An 11,466-nucleotide genomic window follows, 5' to 3' on the forward strand; every position below is an offset into this window, starting at 1 on the left:
ATTCCTCTTCATCCTGAACGGCCATCGTCACTTGCCCGGGTTTAGATTTTCCCTTCATGGAAATGCTATAGCATTCCCTGGCAGCGAGTTGATCGCCCTTGATAGTACAAACCCCTGTTGAAGTAGGGAACTTCATGGCGAGGTGCTGGATGGAAGTGATAGCCTCGAAGGCTATGAGTGTAGGTCGGCCCAAAATGGCATTGTAGGCAGCGGAGCAGTCAATGACCACGAATTCGAGTAGTTTGGACACTGTCCGGGACTCCTCTCCTAGGGTGATCACCAGCTCGATTGTCCCTATCGCTGCTGATCCTTCTCCTGAAAAACCATACAGCATCATCGAGGTTGCCTTAAGCTCAGCAATAGTCAGACCCATTTTTTCTAAGGTGGATTGGAACAGGAGGTTCACCGAGCTCCCATTGTCCACCAACACTCTCCTTACTTTCCGGTTGGCGAGCTGGACTGCTACGACCAAGGGATCGTTATGAGGGAATTGGACATGGCCTGCGTCTTCCTCCGTGAAAGTTATCGGTTGTTTCTCTAATCGTTGCTGTTTTGATTGACGTTGTTCCGGGACGAACTCCGCTCCGTTGTGGGCCTTTAATTCATTCACATACCTCTTCTGGGCGCCCCTACTCGTGCCGGCCATGTGTGGTCCTCCAGAGATGGTGGATATCTCCCCTCGACCACAGGGGGAAGGACGTTCTGATCTGCCTGACACCCGAGCTGACTGGCTGGGACCTCCGGAACGGGTCGACTTGCCGGGACCCAGTTCTGCGAGTACTGCGCCAATGGTCCTGCTCGGATGACAGTCTCGATTTCATCTTTGAGGTGCCTGCAGTCGTCGGTATTGTGCCTGACGTCGTTATGAAAACGGCAGAACTTCGAAGCGTCTCTCCTTCCCTTAGGGTGCTTCAATGGCTCAGGCCTCTTCCAGGGGACCCGAGTAGCGTTGGCCAGGAAAATATTTTCCCTGGTCTGGGTGAGCTCGGCATAGGTTGTGAACACGGGCTTGAACTTATCCACAGACTTATTCTTCTTCTGGACGTGCTGGTTGTTTTCACCATGTCCTTTTCTTTTGCTACCACCGGGCTGGTTATTCTGCGCGACGTCGGGAGTCGCCACTACGATCTCCGTCTCCGTCCCAGCGGTCTTCTCGGGGACCTGGCTGGTCCCGGCGGCCAAAGCTTCAGCTTCTTCCAAGTTTATCCACTCTTGGGCTCTGTTAAGGAATTCGCTAACCGAGCTGACTCCCCTCCTTTGCATATCTTTCCACAGGTCTCCTCCGACTAGGATCCCGGTCCTCATGGCCATTAGTTTGGAGCTATCGTCAGCATCCCTTGCTCGAGCAGCGACATTTGAAAATCTACTCAAGTAGGCTTTCAACGTCTCACCGGGCTTCTGCCTCACGTTAGCTAAAGAATCGGCCTGGACCCGGGCGGCCTGAGAGGCGCGGAATGCCCTCTTGAAGTCCGCCGAGAAGGTCTTCCAGGAGCTGATTGACTGCCTTTTACTCTGCTTGAACCACTGCCTGGCAGGTCCAATCAGGGTGGAGGGAAAGATCAAGAAACGCAGCTCCGGGCCGATGTTATGGGCCATCATTAGGGTGTTGAACATCCCTAAGTGGTCAGACGGGTCTCCATCCCCGTTGAACTTTGACAGGTGGGGCATACGAAAACCAGAAGGGTATGCCGTTGCTGCTATATTGGGGGCGAAGAGTTCCATCTCGTCCCCTGAATCATATTCGTCTTTTTCTTTTTCCGATAGGAGCTTCTTCATCAACTCCTCCATCTGAGTTAGGCGCTCTAGGGTTTTGTCCTGAGATCCTGGGTTATTCCGGGGCTGTTCAACAGCTCCGGTCCCGTTGTACATATTAGGTGGGTTGTTGTCCCTCCTATCTTGAGATAGGTTATTTGGGACATTTCCACCGTTACGTACTTCGGATCGGACCCCCACCGAGTGGGCGTGGTTACCATCCCTAACTCGATCCTCTCTGTGAGAATTGAGGCGATCTCGAAGGTCGCCTCCCTAGGTAGTATGGTGACTTTGTGCCGAACTTAGTCGCTGGCGCAGGTCTCCTCCCGAGAGATCACTCCGTCCACTACCGGTCCACTGACTCCTGTTGGACAGGCTCGGGGTGCGTCTTTGGCGGCTATGACCTGATCCTTCCTCCGGCATCCTGCCGCGCCAGGAGGGTCCAACTGACGGCGGGCCCCTCCTGCTATATCCGTAGGTCGGGATGTCTCGGACGGGCTGAGGAGACGGATATCTGATGGGAGAAGGAGGATGCCGGACTGGGGAGGCGATCCTAGTGCCATCCAGACGGACTAAATTTGGTGGGGGCCTCTCGACCCTGCCAGCTTGCTGGTCCCGCGCTGGGCAAGCCGGACGAGGAACTAGATGTCCTTTGGGGACGGCCCGACGTCTCTGGCCTTCCTCGGCCCTTCTTCGGGAATTTCCTCGATCTCTTCTGGGCGTTCTCGAGGAAGGCTGAGAGCTAAGGGTCGATGTCCTAACCGAACGGCTGTACTGCTGCTGTCCGGTCCGAGGCATTTCCCTGAGGTTTGCCTCATGATGGTGTGATGAAGGAGTGGATTTGGCTGCAGGAAGTCTACCCGAACGGCTATGCCTGGACCGATTACTCCGGCGAGACTTAGGAGCCTCGCCTTGCCTCTCTCCAACGTTACCGTTGGTTGTGAGAGGGGGTAGTCGGCTCAGAATATCCTGGATTTGCTGACCAGCTGCTGCTAACTGGCTCCTCAGCTGAACATTCTCCATCTCCACCGCAGAATAATAACATGGATTCGGATTAGGCGGCCGGGGCGCTGAACTACCAGTGTCGTCTTGGCCCGTCGACTGCTTTTTCGGCCTCTGCTGGACTTCAGGAGCTTGCTCATCAGGGATGGCAACCTGGTGGGCCTCCTGCCCATCATGCTGTTCTGTCTCGTTACCATGCCTGGATCGAGTGGTCACCATAGTTGGATGTCCGCGGTAGTACTAATCGAAAATGCTCTCAATGAAAGCACCAAACTGTTGACGCGGTTCTTCGGCAACAGGTAATTAAGAGAAGAAGAGAAAGAGATTAGCACTCAAGGTAGAACCGTCACAGATATGAAATCTTATATATGAACTAGGTGACTCAAGACGCGTTTTTAAGTGGTTCAAAGGTTAAAATCCTTCTACTCCACTAGTCAATATTATTCATCCTCTCTGGGTATTTGGTTTACAAAGTATATAGTCCTTCAAAGACTATTTTTTCCAACCCCTATAAACTCCCAGGGTCTCCATATTTATAGGAGAAGGCACCTGGAAGTTGGTAGGGAGGTCATCCCGTGACCTTACCATTTGTCATATCCACTCTGTGGCATTCATGATTAATTCCTAAACCTGACACATATGTGTGGTCTAATCAGCATGGAAGGATATAATGGGCTGCACGGCCCAACCCATCCATGGGTGTCTGACACGCACGTTCCTACTGCGTGTCCGAGAAGTCAAGGGGATATCAGACACGTGATGTCAGATATATGCACGTTTATCTTGTGTGTGTTGATTTCATAAAGGCTCAGAGCTTCCTGGGCTCCTCGCGCACAAACAGCTCGTATTCCAAGCTGTTCTCCTGGCGTGGCCTTCAGATGCCCCTCTCGAGCTGAGAAGATCCGCCCTGGAAATAGGATCTTCGTCCTGTGGGCACCTCGGACTAAACCTGATTAGTCTGAGGCTCGTCCTGCTAATCAGCCCGTGGGAAAATCAGGGCGTACATATTGGCTTGATGGAGTTCAATATTTTAGCTATAATAGAGTTTAGAAAGACAATAGTGTTTAAGGAAAAATAAAGAAAATAGAAGAAAAAGATCATGAGCACTATTTGGACTAGTGTTTCGGCTATGGCTATGTAGAGTGTTTATGGAAAAATGAAGAGAGCTTTTGGGACTATGGATTTCAAAAGTATGAGAGGTTTTTTTTTTTTTTTTAATTTTTTTAGCTTTAGAGTGTGAGAAAAATGGTGAAGGGTAAGTCTCTATTTATAGGTTTCAAACCCCAACTCCCTTCCTTGATTTTCTCCACACTATTCAACTTAAATTTTAAAAATCAAACCTCCCCTCCACTATATGGTTTTTTCCAGCCTAGTCTTACTCCCTTCTTTTTTCTACATCATCTCCAAGTATGCCACGTAGTCTCCATTTGGTTCAAACTTTAGTCAAAATCCAAACTACTATCCTATATCTCGTAACTCTGGACCCTTCTGCAGTAAAATTAACATAACTGGAGCTGTAAAAGTTAGATTAAAACCATTTTTAAATAGTTGGAAACCAAATTCAATTATCTACAACTTTGTAGAAACACTATTTTTTCTTCAAAATCATAATATAACTAGGTCAAAACTAGGTACGAAATTACAATATCCTAAAGTTACGAAAACTTCATTTACTTATCTAACTCTTAGTTCAACCATCACACCACTATCTCTAATTAGTTATTTGACTACTTAAATTAAATCTTTTAAATCCCCATTTATCTAACTCTTCTTGACACATAGTCACTTAATTCAAATAGATCTAATCTTGCCTATCTTTAAAATTTAAAAAGAGTCAAATCCTTCCTATTTTTGTGTCAAACCTAAGACTAGCCTATTTTGGTTTTCATTTTAATTCTAATAATTAGACTTAGTTTAATGCCACATGCTCACTTCTTAATCCATCAAATAACATGTGCATTTAATACTTAATAAACTATACACTAATTTAATCATATGCTAAAATAATTATAATTACCAAAACTATAATTATTTCTAAGTCATAAAATCATAACTTAAATAATTTAAACTTAAGCAATCTTTGTTCTAAAACTCAAGTCATAACTAAATCTAACCTAAGATCATATTTAAGGAGCTTATAAGAAAATAATAACCTTGGTTATTACAACTTTCCTTAACTGAATAACACCCCAATAATACCAACTCAAAGAACACAATATATACTAACAATCCATCCCAAAATTCCAATGAAATCTCTTGTCTATCTACCACAAAATTAATTCATCCCAGAACTTGAAGAACATAGAAAATAGAGACTTACGTGCCTTTGAGTTGTTGAGATTTCCCACTCTTCAAATACTCCTCCTGTCTTTAATGCCACAAATAAAACTATTTAGGGTTTGGCTTAGAAGAATGAAAGAAGGGAATATGAATCTATGAAGTTGTGGGTTTGGCTTTATGGTGGTTTTAAGAAGGATGAAGATAAGAGAATGAGAGAAATTATGAAGAAAAAAAATTGGGTTTGAAGAAGGAAATATTTGAAATGTGGGTTATGGCTTGAGAAAAAATGATTTTATAATTAATTTTCCCTTTCTGATGGAGGCGTACCGCGACCCAGCTATAACAAGTCGCAGCCCGCCTCGTTTTTTCTCAAATTTCTGTTGTGCAGGCGTCCTGACCCAGCAATAGCAAGTCGCGGACCGCCTTTTCCACCAGAACCCGCATGCTCTCTGACTTCATTTAGGGTCGCGACTTATAAGATTAAGTCGCGGCCTGCCTCCTCCTTTATTTTCTGAGCTCTCTTACTTTGTTTAGTGCCACCACTTATAAGAGTAAGTCGCGATTTGATCTCCAGAAGAATTTGAAAACTACATTTTCATGAATTTCACAGTTTCTACATACATTTTACTCAAAAATTAAATAAATAAAAAAATGAATCTTTACAAATCCAAAAGGAAAATTGAATTAAATTCTTCAACTAATTAAGTATTAAAAAATCACAAAAAAATAAATTATAGGAATGCCTCCTACAGCGCTGTCGTTAATGTCATTTAGCCGGACGCTGAACACCCAATTCAAAGGGGTTCCAAAAGCAACATAGACTTGCATTTTTCTATCGGTATTTCCAAATAGTGCTTCAATCTCTGACCACTCACCTTAAAGTGTCCCGTCTTCTCGCTATGAATTTTCACCGCTCCATAAGGCAATGAGATAACAACTATGTATGGTCTCGACCATCTCGACTTTAATTTTCCTGGAAAAAGCTTTAATCGAGAATTAAATAATAGCACCTTGTCTCCCAGTTGGAAATTCTTCCTAAGTATCCTTTTATCATAAAATGACTTAGACTTTTCTTTATAAATGTTTGCATTCTCATAGGCTTCATTCTGATATTCATTAAGCTCGTTCAACTCCAGAAGCCTATTCTATCCTGCCATAAAGAGATCAACGTTTAGCTTTTTTACTGCCCAGTAAGCTCTGTGCTTAAGTTCCACCGGTAAATGAAATGCCTTTCCAAACATCAATAGATTTGGTGACATATCGATCCGAGTCTTGAAGGTTGTTCGATATGCCCACAGTGAATCATCAAGCTTTTTCGACCATTCCTTCCTTGATGTATTTACAGTCTTCTCCAAAATACTTTTTATCTCCCGGTTTGACAGTTCTGCTTGACCATTGGCAAGTGGATGATAGAACAAAGCCTTTCGATGATGAACTCCATAATGAGCGCATAGAGCATTGAATGACTTGTTGCAGAAATGACTTCCTCTGTCACTAATAATTGCTCTTGGTGTACCGAACTGGGTAAAAATATTTTTATGAAGGAATTTAAGTACCTCTTTACCATCACAAGTAGGAGTTGCTACAGCTTCCACCCATTTAGAAACATAATCTACTACAAACAAAATGTACTTATTATTATAAGATGACGGGAAAGGCCCTATAAAATCTATTCCCCACACATCGAACACTCAACTTCTAGAATTCCACTCATCAATATTTGATCTCTTCTTGATAGTTCATTTGGCAACAATCATAACTCTTGACAAAGGCACTAGCATCTTTAAATAACGTAGGCTAATAAAACCCACATTGCAAAACTTTTGCTGTTGTCCTTGTTCCTCCAAAGTGACCACCACAATGTAAAGTATGGAAATGAGTGAGAATGGAAATCATCTCCTCTTCCTGGACACATCTTCTAATTGCTTGATCAACACATTGACTAAAGAGAATAGGCTCGTCCCAATAATAATGCTTGACTTCCGAATAGAACTTCTTAAGTTGTTGCCTTGACATGTCAGTAGGCACAACGTTAGCTACTAAATAATTGACATAATTAGCAAACCACGATTGCTTTTCTTCACTTTCAATGGAAAATAATTGTTCATCCAAAAAGTTTTCATCAATTTGTTCCTCTTTCTCATTAGGCTCTTCTCTTTTTTCCAATCTAGATAAATGATCTGCAACTAGATTTTCTGTCCCCTTTTTGTCGCAAATTTCCATATCAAACTCTTGCAATAATAGGACCCATTGAATCAAGCGGGGTTTAGCATCCGTCTTGGTCATAAGGTTCTTAATAGCATAATGATCTGTGTAAACAATTACCTTATTACCAATTAAAAATGGCATGAATTTATCAAATGGAAAGACAATTGCAAGCAATTCCTTCTCAGTAGTTGCATAATTTAATTGAGCATCATTCAAGGTTCGACTAGCATAATAAATCGTTCGAAATACCTTGTCAAGTCATTTTCCCAGAACCACTCCTACTGCATAATCGCTCGCATTGCACATCAATTCAGAAGGAAGTTCCCAATTCGGTGACACAACAATAAGAGCAGATACCAATTTCTCCTTCAGTGTGCTAATTATTCAGCATCAAAGTTAAACACCACACCATTCATAAGTAGAGTGGTTAAGGGCTTCGACATCTTCGAAAAGTCCTTTATAAGCCTCCTATAAAATCCAGCGTGGCCCAAAAAACTACGAAACCCCTTAATAGACACCGGCGGAGGTAAGTTTTCTATTGTAGATATCTTGGCCCTGTCCACCTCATTTCCATGGCGTGAAATTTTGTGGCCCAAGACTATTCCTTCGGTCACCATAAAGTGACATTTCTCTCAATTTAATATTAATTTTGACTCCTCACATCTTTTCAAAACCCTCTCCAAATTAGTCAAACATCCATCAAAAGAGGCCCCAAAGACTAAAAAGTCATCCGTGAAGATCTCTATACGTTTTTCTACCATGTCTGAGAAGATAGACATCATACATCTTAGAAATGTTGATGGAGCATTACATAACCCAAATGGCATTCTCCGAAATGAAAATGTTTCATAAAGGCACGTGAAGGTGGTCTTTTCTTGATCCTCTGGTGCTATGGAAATTTGATGATACCCTGAATACTCATCCAAGAAACAGTAATAAGGATGGCCTGCCAATCTGTCCAACATCTGATCTACAAAAGGCATGGGGAAATGGTCCTTCCTTGCTGCCTTATTAAGTTTATGGTAGTCTATACAAATTCTCCACCCCGTCGCCATACAAGTTGGAATCAGTTCATTATTATCGTTCGTAACCACTATCATGTCACCTTTCTTCGGGACTACCTGAACAAGTGTAACCCATGCACTGTCAGATATTGGGTAAATCACCCCTGCATCCAACCATTTAAGGATTTCCTTCCTTACCATCTCCTTCATTGAAGGATTACGCCTCCTCTGAGCATCGATACTAGGCTTAATATTCTCCATTAATATGTGGTGCATCACCGTTGAAGGGCTTATACCCTTGATACTTGCCAAAGTCCACCCAATTGTTAGCTTGTGAGCCCTCAACACCCTAAGTACCTTCTATTCTTCAATCAGAGACAACGAAGCTGAAATAATAACATGTAGTGTGTTGTTCTCATCCAAATATGCATACCAAAGGTGGTCAGGCGATGTCTTTAACTCAAGGATTGGTGGTTTCTCAATAGATGGAAGCGACCTCTCAGGCACTTGCCCCAATTCCTCATATTTATTTTTATAAATTTTCCCCGATGAGTTCAACCACTTAACATATTCGTTGGCTTCGGTACCATCACACTCTTCTGGACTTGCAATAAAACTTAACTCAAGTGGATCCTCAATAGACTTGACCCCTTCACCTTGTTCCTCCAATACACTAACACTAAAAAAACTGTCACTAGCTGAAGGATATTTCAAGGCTTTAAAAACATTAAAAACTACCTCATCACCTTATACTCTAAGCCTTAACTCACCCTTCTGGACATATATCAAAGCTTGACCGATGGCTAAAAACGTTCTTCCCAATATAATAGGAACATCTTCATCTTCCTCCATATCAAGAGAAATTAAACAACGAAAAAAATGAACTTGTCCACTTTGACAAGAACGTCTTCAATAATACCTCGGGGATACATTAATGAATGGTCAGCCAATTGAAGAGTAACGGTAGTGGGTCTAGCTTCCCCCAAAGCAAGTCTTCTAAATACGGACAGCGGCATTAAAATAATTCTTGCACCCAAATCACATAAAGCCCTCTCACAATGAAAGTTCAAAATGGCGCAAGGTATAGTGAAGCTACCCAGATCTCTTAACTTTTGAGGGAGTTTCTTTTGAATAATTGCATTACACTCTTCTGTCAATGCCACAGTTTCATAATCCTCCATTTTTCTCTTATTAGACAATATCTCTTTCATAAACTTCACATAACTAGAATTTTTTTCAAGAGCCTCAGGAAAGGAAATGTTAATGTGAAGTTTCTTAAATACCTCAAGAAATTTGGAGATTTTTTTGTCAAGATTGGCCTTCCAGAACCGTTGAGGATAAGGAATCTTTGGTGTAGGCTCAGTGTATTTCAAATTTTCTTTCTTTGGAAGGTCTTCAGTAACCTCCTCTTGTGCTCGACTAGTGGCATGTTGATCCTCTGTCTTCTTTCCCTTGTCATCCATTATAGCCCATCGTACGTAGTCTCACTCCTCAAAGTGACAGCTTGACATTACTCTTTGGGATTTACCTCTGTGGAATTAGGAAAATTACATTGTGATCTACTAGAAAATAGTTTAGCTAACTGACCCATTTGTGTCTCCAAATTCCTAATTGAAGACCTTATCTCTGTCATGAATTGATTTAAATGGTCAGGTTGAGTTGATTGTGAGTTCATTGGAGGATTTGGTAGTGGATGAGATGGGTGTGGGTTTAGATCATAATAGGGCCTAGAGTGTAGTCAATAAGTCGGTTGATGAGGTGGGTGTTAAGGTGGATACTGTGGTTGTAAACCTGGGTTATTTTTCCAAGACAGGTTGGATAGCTTCTGCCACGCAGGAGTATATGTATTTTAGTAAGTGTTGTATGTAGGTCTTGGAAAGTTACCAATAGCATGTGTATGTTCCAAAGACAAACTGTTCACGCCTGTTGAGCAACTAGCAGTGCTCGGGCATTGCTCATAATAATGCGAACCCCCACAAATCTCACAACTCATTACATTATGTACTTGCATTGCTTGGGCTACAAGGCTATTCTGCTGCAATTGCTTGGTTAGAGATGCCACTTGAGCAGATAATAAAGTAATAGGATTGACCTCTAAGACTCCTACCACCTTCTTATTCTCGCGCTCAGTGGGGAAATTGTAGTTATTCATGGCCATCTTCTCCAGTAATTCATAAGCTTCATTAGTGCTTTTTCTCATAAACGTTCATCCCGATGATGCATCAATAATTTTCCTTGTATTTCCCCCCAAACCATTGTAAAATGTGCGCACCAGCAGCCACTTCTCTATTCCATGATGTGGGTACTTCCTTTGAAACTCTTTAAAACATTCCCACATATCATATATAGACTCCCCATCCAACTGATGAAAGTTATTAATCTCTCATCTATATCGGGCTGACTTCGCAGGAGGAAAATATTTACCAAGGAATTTCTGAGCCAAGTCTTCCCAAGTGACTATAGAGTTGGCTTATAAATAATTCAACCAACTCTTAGCTCAGTCTCTTAATGAAAATGGGAATAACCTTAATCTGACAGCATTGTTACTCACCCAGTTCATTTTGAATTTTGCACATAGCTCTAAAAAATTGGTGATGTGGAGATTCGGATCCTCATTTGGTAATCCCTCGAATTGTACACAATTTTGCACCATCTAAATGATTGAGGGTTTTATCTCAAAATTATTCGCCTCTATAGTAGGAGGACGAATACTTGAAATCCCTGTAACAGTAGGGAGTACATAATTTCTTAATGGCGGGTTAGCCTCAGCTGCTACGTTACCTGCATTACCTCCATCATTTTCTTTATCTTGCAGTTCTGTCTGCATGTTCTCTCAATTTCAAGATCTATCAGTATGAGTTCCTTTTGTCTACTTCCTCGCATATACCAATAATTCCTGAAACACAATACAGTCACAATTCGATGAGTACTTAAAGTAAAATCCAAAGTAGAACAAAAAAAAAACAATTAATTTTGATATTGGATATTAGTCCCCGGCAATGGCACCAAAAACTTGATTGGTAAAATATGATTTGCAAGTATACACAATCGATGCAAGTAATAAAATAGTAAGTAAAGTATCGTTCCCACAAGGACTATCAACCAATTACTAATAATTGCTTTTAATTTCTATTTGGCTGTCGAAAATAGAGTGATTTTTAAACTAAGACTTAAAATTAAAATAAACTTTGCAAGAATAAAGATTGATTCAATAATTAAA

The 11,466-nt window shown here is 41.8% G+C and overlaps 1 non-coding gene across 1 annotated transcript; it reads left to right on the forward strand.

The window, feature by feature from the left end:
- Positions 1-10,534: 10,534 nt before the first annotated feature.
- Positions 10,535-10,640, forward strand: LOC133799096 (small nucleolar RNA R71). Its single transcript, XR_009876299.1, has one exon. It is a non-coding gene; the product is annotated as a small nucleolar RNA R71 (small nucleolar RNA).
- The last annotated feature ends 826 nt before the right edge of the window (positions 10,641-11,466 follow it).

Source organism: Humulus lupulus, chromosome 8 (assembly GCF_963169125.1).
Source record: "Humulus lupulus chromosome 8, drHumLupu1.1, whole genome shotgun sequence".
NCBI lineage: Eukaryota > Viridiplantae > Streptophyta > Magnoliopsida > Rosales > Cannabaceae > Humulus > Humulus lupulus.